Genomic DNA, 16118 nt, shown 5'->3' on the forward strand with positions numbered 1-16118 from the left:
AAATCTAATTGCAAAACCTCAAATGGATACGTCGGAGGCGCAAAATGACCAGCTGGAGTTGGAGTTCCCTTACCAGGATTGTACATCAGACAAACCATACAATTCTTGACCACATTCTCTGCACACTTAGGAATTCCAGCATTTTGCCATACTGGAGCCAACAACTTACAAATCCCTTTCGCACTGATATTAGCCATTCCATGCGCCATCGTGACCACTGCAGGCACGTACGCATCGGGTAACAACCATCGCTGATGCTCTGACAACTCAACCCAACAACCATTCGCATCCAATTTACCCGTACTCTCTCTCCATACGCTCAACTCTTTCTCTGTAGCTTCAGCTTGACTAGACTTCACACTTTCTATCGTATCTTCACACATACTTCCATCTGGAACCCATCTCGCCAGACCTGCAACATACATTCGACTCATCACAATCCTCGCCACATCTTTCGCAACTTCATCCGCAAACGCATTACCGCGACCAACGTCATCGGTAACCTTCTTATGTGCACTGCATTTCACAATCGCAACTTGCAACGGCAAGGTAAGTGACTCAAGAAGCTCATTCACCAACTGACCATTCTGAATCTTCGTTCCATGAGACGTGAGGAACCCACGTTCCTTCCACAAGCGTCCAAAACTATGAGCCACACCAAACGCATACTGGCTGTCGGTATATATAGTCACTCTCTTCCCTCTCGACAACACACACGCTCTCATAAGTGCAATCAACTCTGCTGCTTGAGCTGAATTATGTGGGTTACGTGCAGCTTCGACAATCGTATGCAAAGTCGTAACAGCATATGCCGCAGTCGTATCACCATTCGGAAGTTTGAAGCACGAACCATCCACCCATAAGGTACCATCACACTTCACAAAGAGTAGTGTCCCTGAGGTCTATTCTCCCTTTCGTTTCCTCTTCTGTCCTAAGAAAACAATCATGCTGTTCAGAAACATCTGTCTCTACTGAAATCGGCAACAACGTAGCTGGATTCAATGTATTGCATCTCTTTATGTGCACATGACTTGCTAAGAGTGTCAGCTCATAACCTGACAATCGAGCACTAGTTAAGTGCTGTGTCTTGGTCCTGTTTAACAAGGTATCCACTGCATGTGGAACCATCACAATCAACGTATTATCCATCACCAAGCCAGCAGACTGTCGAATGGAAACAGCTGCTGCCGCTGTGGCTCTCAAACAACTCGGCAATGCTCTAGCTACCGGATCCAAAGTCGACGAGAAGTACGCACATGGACGTTGCTTATCGCCAAACTGCTGTGTCAAAATTGACAATGCGCATCCTTCTCTCTCGTGGACATAGAGTGTAAAAGGCATACTGTAGTCGGGGGTACCCAACACGGGAGCCGAACACAATGCATCGCGCAATTCAGAAAAACCCTTCTGGCATTCATCAGTCCAAGGAATAGGATTCGCTGTATCCTTAACAGTAAGAGCTATCAGAGGTTTCGCAAGAAGCGAAAAATTTGGAATCCACTGTCTACAATACGACGTAATACCCAGGAAAGCACGCACTTCTCTCTGTGTAGTTGGCACACTCATTCTCGCAATCGCTTGAATTCGTTCTGGGGTCAATCTTCTTCCCTCCTTTGATAAGAGATAACCTAAGTAGGTCACTTCTTGTCGACAATACTGCAACTTTGAAGGTGACACTTTATGATGCAAGTCAGACAAATGTCGTAGCAAAGAAAGAGTAGCTTCTTTACAAGTTCCCTCATCATCAGCAGCCACTAACAAATCGTCAACATGCTGAATAAGAGCAGTACTAGCAGGCATCGCAAGAGTGTCAAGCTGGGTTTTCAAAGCCTGGCTATAAATGGAAGGACTTTCACAATAGCCTTGGGGAGCGCGTTTAAACCGGAAGCTTCGGCCTCCTAAAGAGAAGCCAAAAAGATCTCTACTCTCCTCAGCAATTGGAATACTGAAGAAAGCATTTTTCAAGTCTATGACTGAAAACCAGGCAGCTGAAGCCGGAATCATAGTCAGTAAGGCAGTAATGTCTGGGACAACTGGGAACTGTGGCACGACAATTTTGTCAACTTCTCTAAGATCGATTACAAACCTGTAAACAGGTGGCTGAGAAGAGTCAGTGCGCTTCAAGACAGGCAAAACCGGACTGTTACACACATTACCTCTCATTTCTTCAATCACATCTTTCTCAATTAAATCATAAATAATTGCTAAAAGCGCTCTTTCACCATCGCTAGAAATCCTGTATTGGGGAATACGTGGCATTCTAACGTTCGCTTTCAGCGTCACAACATATGGCGGTATCTCCAAAAGACCCACATCATTAGGACCAGTAGCCCAAAGAGTATCCGGAAGAGAAGACAATTCTGCCGGAAATCGATCCTTCGACAAATACATCGGAGAGATCACTCTCTTACCCAATGTAAGTTGTACTCCCGAGGGAGAACACTGTATTGTCGCATACAATCTTTTTAACAGATCCAATCCCAGCAAATTCTCACCACAACCCGTCGTCAAAATAAGGGGTGTTTCAAATTCACAAGGTCCAACAGAAAGAGACAAAGGACCAGAAATCGGGTTTCTAACTGGGGCGCCAGAAAAACCTACTGAAACATTCGTTAAGCCAGACAAAGGTACGCCAGGGAGTTTAGAGTGCATAATAGAACTCTTCGCAGCACCAGTATCCAACGGAAAAGGGTCTGACACACCTGATGTAATCACTTCAACATAAGGTCCACTCTGATCTACTGGAACTGAAACAACTCCCTCTCTTTGTCAATGGCTGTCCTAGCAATCAGTACCATCCATATTCTCACCTTCGACGTAGTAGTCGTCAGCATAGTACTGAGTCGTCCTACCAGACGCATTATTCTGCTGATCAAAACAATTCATTGAATTTTGTGGAGGAAAGGAACGTGCATTTTGGGGGAACACACCACGTCCCCTACCTCTAGAAGCTTGCTGAACACCCCGACCTCTCACACCAGAAACACCATTCGCGCGTTGTAACAAAACCGGGCAACTATGTTTAAAATGACCCTCTTCTTTACAATATGCACACTGATTAGGGCCTACAGGAAAACGCGGTTGAGAAGGTTCGAACCTTTGCAAGTTTCTCTGAAACTGCTGAGGTTGCTGATAATCACGTTGGTTATTACGAGGCGGATACGCTTGCAGCAAAAGAACCTTCGTCTTCAAATCTTTAGTCTTCTTGTCTGCTCTATCCTTCTCATCCTTATCTCTATTTTCATAGTACTGTGCAGTAGCCAATATCTGTGCCGACGAGGAAACAGCCCAAGAACTCTCTGAATCCTTTAACTTAGTACACAACTCGGGAAGCAAATTATGCACAAACTTATCAACAAACAACCGTTGACCACCTTCAGTACTCATATCTTGACCACTATGGTCAATGAACGTCTCTTCAAACCTAGTGAAGAAATCGGACACACTTTCATCTTTCTTCTGCTTACACGCAGACAATTTGTCCCAATCTACTCGCATAGCAGGCATTAAAGTCTTCATGTAAGTAATGATCTTACCAGGAAGTTCTGCAACTAAAGGCTCAGGTTTAGCACCACCAACTTGTTGACCATCCGCAGCACCAATATTAACCCATGTATCACCTAACTCCTGCGCATGATCCGTATGACGAATCAATCCCCATAAAGGTTGTGGGACCACATTTCCAAACAACATGTCTATATCGGCTAGATTCATAACACATGAGTCTGCAGTCTGTGATAATTTCTTATGATACCCTGCAGGATTTTTACGGGGGTCAGGCAAAGTGTGCTTAAGAGCCAAAACTTCAACTCGCTTCCACGGAACATGTACCCAAACACGCTGAAAATGAACCGGCGCAGCTACGATACCAGCATTAGCATCGGCCTGAACGGCCTCTTTCCACACCGGCGGTACCTCTCTCATCGTATATTGTCGCACTTTCCTTCTAACAGAAGGATCAGGCTCGAACAACGACTGAGAAGGAGACTCGCTCCTAAACGAAAGCAGTGTCGCTACCGCCCTTTCAACGTCGAGACCCACAATCGTACCTTTCGCAAACTCGGACTGTACACGGAACAACTCTGATGGAGTCTGTCCCAGATCACCATCTTCCCATTCTTCACGAAGGAAAGTATACAACCTGTCAAAAACATATCTCTGCTTCGGTGCTTCCCATTGACGGAAGACATCCATAACAGACTCTAAATCGTATCTTAAAGGATCAGTAACCCATTTACGTGCTAAATGATCCAATACTGTCCGTTCTTTCGAGACCAGGTATTTGGCTACGCAACTGTTTACGCTCTGAAGCAGGGGTCGTACTCGATGACCCAAAGAAAGGAGACAAAAGACTAGTAACAGTATCCGTCATTCTCTGTCGAACAGAAGGAGAAGTTGACAGGACAGGAGACAAAGCGGACTGAGAGGAAGCTAATGTAGGAGCAGTAGCAGAGGAGGTAGCAAGAATAGGAGAAAATGTCGTATGAATTGGAGACGGAGCAAGTAGCAAAGTCGGCGGCCCTTGAGAAGACTGCACCAGAGGAATAGGAGCCAACTGAAGAGGAGCTGGCGGCTGTGCAATAACAGGAGGCAAAGCAACCGGTGCTGTAGCACTCTGCGCATAAGGGGGTGGCGAAGTCAACAAATGTGACATCAAAGGATCTTTCACAAGGTCCTTCGTCACGTCTTGCTGAAGAGGCGGCAAAGCTGGATAACATTTATCAATCGCCATTTTAAGTTGCCTGTGCAACTGCTCACTCGCTTGTTCTTCTTCGTTATCTTTAAACTGTATAGCAGCTTGCATTATCGAGATGCCCTTTTCTCTTTTATTTCTCTTCGCTAATTTAATTTCTTTCTGTTTGGCCATAGGCGGAAAGAGTCAAACATCGCCGGCCGGGCTTTCTTCTTAAAAAGTTTAACCTCTAGATTGTCTAAAATTTCCGTGTCATAACTACCATATTGGGGCCACTTTAGGACACCATCCTTTCTAGTGCAGTGAATCCACACTTCATTATACGTGATGGGGCCCACGCCATGTTTCACATAGAGCTCATAGGTTGGAGTTCCAATCGGATGGACCGGACACGAGTAGTCCAATCAGGAATCCCTATTACAACCACAATAAAATGTCTTTTCAAGTCTGCTAAGACCAGGCATCTTCGCTCACTAGTCTAGCTTCAAACGTCAAGGGAGTATCGAATACGATAGTCTCGTGAATACACAATTCCCTCGGCTTTGGAGCTTGCAAGTTCCAAATCAAAGATCCCAAGGGATACCCAAAAACTAAGGGCTGGGAAATGCTCCACTCATACTTAACTGAGGTATCGATGATGTCGCCAGAAGACCCGTCTATCGTCTCGCTCTACAAATCATCAAAGGCTCCAAGACAGGGCGACAGTCAGGGCAGCAGTCCTTCGTAGCCGTCGGAAAGCGGGGAACCTCGCAGCAAGGACTTTCGGACCACGACGACATACAGGGGTCAATGAAGTGGTAGGCCTTCCTCCAGAATTTTCACACGAAGCTCCTCACGATCTTCAGGCATGGACCGGTACCGCTGAAGTTGCCCCACGTTGGGTGCCAACTGAAGAACCGTGTTTTTAGAACCCAGCGGCGCCAGGGGAAACGCCTGATGTCTTCGAGTTCTCCTGTCTTGGCATACAGAGACACGGGATACTTCTTGGTGACGTCAAAGATCAAAATTTATTGGTTGCAACCAGGAACAGAGGTCTATGAAGTTCTGTTCAATTCTGTTTGATTCTGTATTGCAAGACATGGTCTTTTATGCCAAAAATCATGCTTCAGGCAAACATTCCTTATTCACAGTTGACCAATCCAATTACTGGCTTGCATCAATTATTTACAAACTATCCAATCACAGATGTCATTGCAAAAGGTATCACATAACGATAAGCCCACTTTTCATTTGTCCAGCCCACCATCAATTACACGGGAAAGCCCAACTTTCTTGCTCGAACAGGCCGGACGGACCCATAATAAAATACCTCAACCCAAACCATAAACAGGCCATAAAAGAAGGAACAGAAACAGATGAGAAGCAAGATAGAAGGGTGTGTGCATGTACCATAAACTCAGCAATGTCCTGCTCTTTGATCTCTATCTCGACCAGCTGCCGAACAAGGAACTGGCCTAACAAGTTTAGCTTCGGGCAATGGAGTCAGCTTGCTCAGGTCACACAGAAGTCAGCTAAAGGTGTACGTGTCCCAAGGATTCATTCGGTCGTAGTCATCGGCCTATGTGAGGGCAACCACAAAATGGCTGCCATACACAAAATGGAACCCGAGGGTTTAGAACAAAATCCCTTATTTCATAGTGAATCCATCACTCGAACATGACGAAAACACTCGTACATATCACACTCGTCATTTGCGGTCCGCTGTTACCAAAATCGTCACAATAAGACGACTTTCATGGAACGGGTTCAGAATCACGGAACCTCAAGGGTATCACCTATATTTATGGCTGAAAAAGGGTAATATAACTATCAAGGCAGGCCGGGAGAATTGCCACGAAAGTTGCTCGTATTTCAATGGTTTGGGACACGGCCCTGTTTCTTCTCTGTCTCACGTTACAGAGATAGATCACTGATGTATAGGGTCCTGGCTTCCAGCTTCTACGTGTATCGTGGCGTGTATCCGAGCAACTTTCGCGGCAATTCTCCCGGCCTGCCTTGATAGTTATATCACCCTTTTTCAGCCATAAATATAGGTGATACCCTGGCTCATTACGAGATCAACGAGACGTTTTTAAACGCTCTGTGGTTGGCGATGTTATTTTATATCTACTAGATACAACATTTATGATTCTTTCAAAGGTCAAATAATTCGACCCTGTGTAATGCGTTACACCTCCGCAGATTGAGTGATGTAATTTGGGAACCTATTTAATTCCTACAACTGCCCACAAAAGGGAAAAATATGTCAATGACCCTCTGATCACGACAGACATTGAACAAAGTCTTGAGAAAGGTGGACAGAATCTGAAAAATCCACCGAAACGCGTCGACGCTTTCTTGTCATGTATAATTCAAGACTCTGTCATCGTTGTTGATATATTTGTTATTTGAGTACCCGACATCGATGTTAGATAACAGGAGTTCGAATATACGATTAGTATTGCACACATTCTATGTCCTACTGTTTCTGTCCTTTGTGTTCCAAGTATGCGGGTCATAATTGAATGTTATTATTAGCTATGAAATGTTTTCATTCAAATTTTAGTATTGTCTTTGTTTAGTACCACATGAATTTTATTGTATGTATACATAATAAATTGTGATTTTTTTACTGATAAGTTTGTAGATTTGTCATAAATCTTTTTAATTTAGGTGTGGATAGCTCATGTTATTTCATTTATAGTTCAGTTCAAGGGAACGTTACTTTTACTTGGCCATATGATTTATGCCATCTTAACAAACACCCCCTTAGTCTTGGACAGTCCTAAAGAAGTGACATGGAACTGACCATTTCATTTGACCCTTTTGCTGGTCGTGGTCTCCTACCAATCATTCAGAAAGACTAAAGCCCAGTACCGCATGGATAGAGTCAACATTCCCCTATTAAAGGAAACTCTCACCGACACTAAACCCACTCTAACTGGAGATGTTGTAGCTGACGAAAGTAAAGTCAACAATAGGCTCTTATAAGCTACCTCGATAGCAGCTCCTATAGTCACCAGCATGTTCCCCAGAACCTACTCTTCTGCTCCTTGGCTCAACAAGGAACTAATGGAGGAGAGGAAATTGTGCAAAACACTAGAACGCGCATAGCATAAAGATTATATGCCTCCTAGAAAAGTCAGTATAAAGAAGCCCTTAGTACCTAACATACCAACTTAAAGTTAACATGCCACACTTTTTATGCTAACAAAATCAATAAAGAAAACAACAATGCCAAAGAAATTTTCAAAATTGTAACCAACTCCACGGACCCCAAGAGCACTGCACCCCCATTGATCCACAACCCCACTCTCTTCCCAACTAAGTACCTTTTTCGGAATTGAAGATGGCTCCCTGTGAAAAAAAGGGTGATCCTCAAAGGACTGCGGTGGCACATGCAGCCTTCCTCAGGACCGATGCTGTGCCTAAGCGCCGGGAAACTCTAGCAGTAGCCATGAGTTCTACAAATCCTAATATTCATTCATTCATGTAACGTTTTAAATACCAACCAACTCATAATTCAGACCCCTTCGTTAACAGGGGTTTTCACTAGGCCTGGGCAGAATTGTGCTGGAGTAATCATAGTTATTTTGGTAATTATGCATTGCTCTTTAATGCAGAATTACTGAAAATTGCCCAATTACTCCTGCTCGCATATTTAAGTGTAATTTAGGGGTAAAATCTTACAGCAAGAGCACATTTAGCAAACGCAAGCAGGCGAGAGCGCTCGCTATTTGTGTTCTGCTGCATTTAACAATGTTTTTTAGTGCAAAATGCATCTGCGAATCCATTTAAAATGTAAAGGTGCTCTTTCTTGCTAAGAAAAGAGTGTTAAATGCTGGTAGCAAGTTGGGGAAAATCCTACCCCAAGAGCACATTTAGCACTATTTCTAAATAAAAAATTTATCTTCCTGTCACATTTTTGCGCAGAACACAGAATTACTCATTTTGTGTAAATCAAGCATAACCTCACGGAATCCCTAGGTAATTCTGTGGGATTAAGCTGCACGGAATTGTGCGAGTTACGCCCACCCGTTGTTTGCACAGTCGTCAGAAAACACCGACACACTCGTAGTCAGGGTTAAGTATTAAACATGCCTCTCAGTCCCAGATCAGTGATTTCTAAGATTTCTAAGTTTAAATATGTTGTTTGCTTTATTTTTTACAATGTATTTACATATGTTTGGAGTTACATAAAAGCACCTGATCAGTGGCATTGTTCTCCAATTGCAGTGCCCCTGTTTAAATGTTAATTTGAAAGGTTTGCGATTTAATAGAATCGTTTTATTACAAATGAGCACAAGCTGCATATGTAATGGCAAAGTTTTCCAAATGATGTATTACTTGTTTTGTAAATTAGCTGAAAATCGCTGAATCTATTCAAAACATATTTTGGGACATGCTACTAAGCATTGAATTACAATCAGAGCGTGCCTATCTTTTACATTTGACAGTTACAAGTGCCATTCTGAAAGTGATAGAACAAGCATTACAAAGGCCAGCTGCCCTAAAGCTATTGCCATGTCACAAGTAACCATGGCAATGAAATTGCTAATGCAAAAGAGCAAACATCATGAGCATACTTGAATAGTTGAATATATCAAAACCAGGGAAATGTTTCAATTTAGTATGCACCTCTACAAAATCCACGAGGTATATGACAGAATAAATTGATGAACTTTATTTTACCAAGAAACATCCTCTTATACTGGAATGTTGCTGCTGATGGTACATAATTGCTCTATTCGGTTATTTATTATTCAAACTAAACTTACAATAAGAAAAAAACAATGCCCGTAATATATGACATTTTCTGTAGAAAAGAGGAAGGGGGATTAATGCACAGGTACAATGTTATTTTACTCAAAAGTATTGCATTATATTTGAAGTGCCAGTTCAGTTCTAAGCAGATACGTCTCTAGAAGTGAATTTAAGGGGCACACATTGTGCTGGTGTAGACCACCTTCAAAAGTTATATTTATGTGTGTGCACACACACAAATATGTGTGTATATATGTGTGTGTGCATGCTTTCTTAAAATGTTCAAATCAGAATTTGTATATATGTGTATATATAGCTACTATAGATATATGCACGTACCTGCAAAGTCGGATGTGCATAAAAAACACTGCTTTGATGCTTTGAAATAAACGTAGTTGAAAAATTAAAGTGTGTGGCAAGAAGCAGTGTATGTTTATTGTTCTGTGAGGCCTCCAAACAACTTAAACAGCTCTGGTGGTGAGACACAAGGGGGTGTGCCGCTGCGGCACGGACCACATCTGGGCCCCCTCTAGAGACGCCAGTACTTACAAGATCTGTTTGCAACTGTTTCAACTACACCTCTGATGTCTACTTATTATGTACATACATATACTATGTGGTCGCGCTCATGCACAAAAACGCAACCCATCCGAGAATCCTCCCGATCTCGTGGAGAGACTCGCCCCTTCAGAGGCTGAGCCCGAAGCAGGAAGTTGGAGGCTCTGGCCTCGCACCCTGACTGTCACTTGGCCACTAGCATTGCAATAAACACCAGGGAAGGGGTTACTGCACATCAAAAGACGCGAGAAAAACAAGACATGTACTGTGGATAATGGTGCAGTAGTACTTGTTTTGTACCGGTTAAAGCGAGGTTGGGCGATGGGGCAGAAAACGCGGATGCCAGCTCTCCGCACTGGGGGTGTGGACGGACCAGCACGACTGCCCATGGGGAGAGGGGCTGAGGGACTTAGTACATTGATTGTGTTATGAAACAGTTGGGGATGATCTCAGGGTTTCAGTGTTTGGGTGTCCGATTACCGATACAGAACGTACATCCCGGAGTGAGGGACAGGTAGAAAGTTGAGGATTCTAATAAAGGATGGCTCTCATGGCTTCACCCATGATGATGATACAGCGCCCCTATAGAAAAACTGTCTCAACAACACTACCCAACACTATTATACTCACCATTATTCATAAATCACTCACAAGGCCCATAAACCAACGAGACAATTTTTGGGCAACTGAATCATGTGACCTAATTAATCAGAACCTATTCATAAACTATTTACACATTTATATACATCTGCAGTTTATCATCTCTTACCATGGTTTATTATGCAAATATCATTTTAATTAAGTCACTAAGGTAAATGGATCAGGTAATGGTAACTAGACCATGAATAAACAAGACCAGCTTGTTGAATCAAAATTTAATTTAATATTTTTATTCTTCAAAGAAAAAGCATTTTATTTAAGAAGTCTTTTTATTAGCAATTTAAGCATTTCAAGGTATTGATTTATTAGACTGACATCATTAAAGCAAATCAGTATGCATGTATTTAAACATAATATTAGTTTCCATTCCCTTAAGCTAATTCCCTAACTATTCTTTGCTCCACCTGAAAAGGAAAATCATTTAAGCCTATTATCCTTACGTGCGCCAAAGTCCAACAGCACGACACGCCCATCGGGAATCAGGAAGTGTGCAGCCACGAAGCGCCCTCCTGTCAATGGGGCCAAGTTTTATACCTTTTCTGTCTGACTAATCTCACTAAACTGTATTCTTTCTCTTGCCATCCAGAGTTCTTATTGGCTGACAGATGTCAGTCCATGTCAGCTCATCACGTTTTCAACCCAAAACCGAGCCTTTTCTTTGACTTCATTGTCCGACAAAATACATGTCTTTCAGCTTCCTCGGAAATGCAACATTCTTCAAGTAACAGTCCGTTACTTCCTTAGCTTGGCAGTCTTGCCGCATCCTGTCCTTGATTTAGTCACTTTCAGAGCACGTCTTGCACAAACTATTTGTCATATTTCTTTGACAACTGTTGATGTGGTAAAAGTTTCCACTTCTGAAAACGTGCAGGGCTCCACACTGGACAGGATTCTAAACACCATCTTTAAAACGCTGGGCCTTAAGCCTCTCCCTTGATAACTAGTATTCAAACAAACACAAGACATTAATTAATTAGAGAATTGAGACCCATTCTGTTACCCACCCACTTTTGCTAATTATTAACCCATTAATCTATGTTACCTAGCTGAAGCACACAAAGCAGCATGTTTATAACTAGCCTCTTCATTTAGGCCGCAAAGAATTCTCCACGAGCAGATGCCACATATAAGACGAAAAGACATAACATAAGCACACAAAATAAGCACATGCCATTAGTTAAACAGCCGCATTTAATACTGACAAAGACAATAGACAAGGTAAATTTATTATTTTCAACGTACTTGCTTTAGCAACAAAGAGCACATGAATTAGTCCCTCGTGTAATGTAAATGCATTTTAGTCTAGGTTGGTTAATAATTCACCACAAATCAGTTAATACAGTTATTTTATTATGGAAGTTTAACTTTGCGAGTCAGAACAAAATATCATTCTGAAACTCGCTCCATCAACTCCCTCATCTGGTGATTTCAAAATCACCAAACTACATCCAAAAATGTTTAGCAAAAATTTAAACCCTTGAACATGTTTTGACTTTCACTGTATTAGTGTTTCTAAAGTTTTGATTCTGCTGTCTGGTTGTAACTCTCATACTGTGATCTACGAAACTCTTCGAGTTTATAAATCCTCTTCTTTTCCCTTAGTTATTTCTTTCTTTTGTGTAGCATGCAACTAATTTTTAACAAAAGTATCACGAAAACTATAACTAATAAAGGAGTCAGTATTTTGCCTAAAATTGAACTACCAATCTCTTGAAACTAGGTTTTGATTGCTGCAAATCTTTTGCTCAAACGTTCTGAAAAATCTTCATCTTCTAAAGGTACAATTTCTGAATGTAATTCTGTAATATTTTTAATGTACAATTCAATATTCTGACTCTTGTCGGGAATATATGTGCAGCAATGCTGGACATGTAATATTCCACAAACTCCTCCCTCTTTTGCTAGCAGAATATCAAGGGCAAGACGATTCTGCATAACTATAGATCTCATAGCAATAATTTCAGTATCCACTAGCTGGAAACCACCAGCAGTATCAGTAGACAATCTGTCAACAATTGTAGACAATTTTCTGATTTTCACTGCATTCAGGGTTATGCCCACAAAAGGTATTACTGCACCAAAAATATCTCCCAAAATTTCGGGAAAACTTTCCCATCTGAATCTACTCAGATGATTGCTAATTTCAAATGGACCCTTTACATTTCTATCTACATGAACAATCTTTGGGAAAACTAAACCGATATAGCAAGTGCCATACCAGTGATCAGGGAGATTGTAGTAAGCTTTGTCCCCACATACAAAGTAAATTCCACGAAAAATTGGATCTTTACCACCTTTAAATCCCCATCCACCCAAGATTTGATAAGTATCCTCGCATTGACTTGCACCCACAAAATAATTGTCAAAAAGCGTATTGTCTCTCCTAATACAAAGCTTGCCACTAACAGGTTTATCTATGTGAATAGCAACATTTCCAGATCTATCATTTAACTTTTCATCCTCAATTTGCCAAAACTTAGATTTGGTTTGTTTCAGCATCTCATTTCTTTTATAAATTGCTCTTCTCTCTTCTACTAAGTTTAAGAAAGACTTTTCTTCAGCTCTCAATTTACAAGTTAAATTGTTTCTAAAAGCATACTCATAAGTAAGTTCATTAGTTACAATGAAAAATTCCCTCATCTGTTTAGCTTGTTTATGCTTATTCAAGCTTTTATCAACCTTTAAGTTTGCAAAAATCTCGTCATAATTAGAATAATAGTACTCTATACGACTTGTTTGATAAAACAGACTAGCTATTACACTGCAAGTAATGCCATAAGTAAGGGGAAGCATATTATACATTACCCCCACCGAAACAGAAGCAGGTAGTTTCACACAAATGTAGCAATCTTTAACATCCATAACCATAACATATTCAGATAAAAGTCTTGAAAAAGTATTACTAGAAAAATCACCAACAGATCTATCTTGGTGGATCTCTAGTTTATGATCAATAACTGTGTTAGACTTGCCAACTACATCATGATTATCTTGTTTAGCCACAACTTTGCTAGTCATATTAATCTTATGTTCCTCCTTGTCAATACCAAGAGGAAAAATGACAGCTAAAATTAACCAAACTAAAATTATTAAAACCACACAAATAAAAGACATTTTACAACATCTTTAATTTCTGTTAGTAGCAGGCATCTTTACTCTGTAACAAGAGCCTTACAGAAAAAATCAAAAATTTAAAATCACTAAATATACCCCCCTGTTTTTACTTTTTTTTTAAAAGAAAACCCTACTTTCTTACAACTGTTCTTCGACCTTGCGTCTTACATCAAATGTGTTTTTCCAGCTAACACAATTTCTTCGACCTTGTGTCACCTAACACAATTTCTTCAGCCTTATGCCAAAAACAGATTTTAACTTTAAATTGAAACAAAATCAGTCATTATCACTTGTGTCATTTAAATCTTCCTGACTACTGCTATTTACCTCTCTTACTGGTGGAATTATTATATAAGTCCACTCAGGGGACTTGCACTTTTGGTTCGGTTTTACTACTCTCTTTGCTCTACTACTAATTACTTCAATTTTCTTTCCTGCTTGAATTTTCTTATCTGTATCTCCTTTTTGACTTGATATTTCATTAATTTGCTCTTTTGATCTGTTGACTAATTTGAATTTCAGACCTTCATTCTCAATAGGCCAGTTATCTCCTTTTCTTGATAATTTCTTCTTTGGTTCATTTGTATTACACTCTGCTCTCCAAGCTCTTTTTCTTGAACTTCTCAGTTTGGATTCTTCATCACTTTCATCTGATTTAGTATCTGAGATTTCAAATCTAAATTTAGGTTCTTCTTTACTCTGCAGTTTCACTCTGTTAGGAACTTCATCCTTATAGCTGGTACTCGGAATTTCGTCGTCTTCTTCTTCAGCAATAACTTCCAACTTCCCAGTTTCAGAATTACTGTTCAGAGCTTCCAATCTGCTTTTCAATACTCTCCTGATCTTGAATCACCCTTGATCAGACTCTTCTTCTGCTTCTTTTTCTAGCAGATCTTCATCATTTTCAGAGTCTTCAATCACAATTTTTTCAGTATCTTCATTCAACGCCTCATTCGCAATTGAATTTTCCAGATGTCGACAAGAATGTCGATTTTCAGAATCTGGATCTCTTTCAGGTTCTTCTTCAGAATCTGAATCAGTTGTAGTGTCACCTTCATCAGGATTTTCAGGTTCTGGTACACGAATGGTGTGACTAGCATGAATCCACCTTTTCAAACCTCTGCATTTTACTGCATTTGTTGTGACAATTATCACCTGCCTTGCTTTCTGCCACCTGGGTACTAGGCAATTTCTTCTCCGGTGAATTTTTGTCCTCACCAAGTCTCCTGGTAACAGATCATGAGCTTGTTCCTTCTCTCTTGTTATCACTTCAGTTCCCACCTGATGGAACACCGAAGTCACGACGTCAGAAAGGTTCCTGCAGTATTCCAAAATGACGCTATCATTTATACTCATTAATTTACCAACTGGAACAAATGCTTGTCTCATGACTCTGCCCATAAGTATCTCGTGGGGGCTCAAACCTGTCTTTTTATCAGGAGTACTTCTCAAAGACATCAAAACAAGTGGAAGTGCGTCAGTCCACTTTATTCCTGTAGCAAGACATATTTTAGCTATTCTATTCTTGATTGTACCATTCATTTGCTCAACAACACCTGATGCTTCTGGTCTGTAGGCACAATGCAGCTTTTGTTTCAAATTCAATGCTTCACAAATCATTTGCAATAGTCTGTTTTCAAAATGTGTGCCACGATCAGTTTCAACAGTCACTGGAAAACCGTACCTAGGTATGATCTCCCTTAAAAGCAATTTTGCAACAGTAACTGAATCATTGTGATGTGTTGGGAACGCATCTTGAAAACAAACAGACTATTACTAAAACATATCTCAACTTGTTATGGGGTGGCATGTCAATGAAATCCACTTGCAATCTAGTAAAAGGACCACCCTCCCGTCCTATGGTTCCCATGCTCACAACTGTTTTTCTGTTTGGATTGATCTGCTGGCAGGTCAAACATCTCTGATAAAAAGATTCTGCAATCAGTCTGAACTTTGGATTGTACCATGTCTGCCTAAACAACCTGATCATAGAATCCCTTCCAATATGTCCTGGACCATGATACATTCGAGCCATGTCAGCAATCATGCTATTTGGCATAAATGGTCTGTCATCTTTGTAAACCCAAATTTCATCTTCTTCTCGCTGTCTGCAACCTTCTTTTAACCATGTGTCTTTTTCCTCATCATCTGCCTCATCCTGTAAATCTTTTACTCCTTGCCATATCTCAACTACAGGTGTTAGCATAAGTGAATTCAAAACATGTTCATTGTTTTTCTCCCGATTGATGGACATATTATTTTTCGCACAGAACCTTGCAATTTCATCTGCATAAGCATTTCCCTTAGTCATATAGTCATTACCCTTCCTGTGCGCTGTACATTTCACGAC

Source organism: Lissotriton helveticus, chromosome 2_1 (genome assembly GCF_964261635.1).
Source record: "Lissotriton helveticus chromosome 2_1, aLisHel1.1, whole genome shotgun sequence".
Classification (NCBI taxonomy): domain Eukaryota; kingdom Metazoa; phylum Chordata; class Amphibia; order Caudata; family Salamandridae; genus Lissotriton; species Lissotriton helveticus.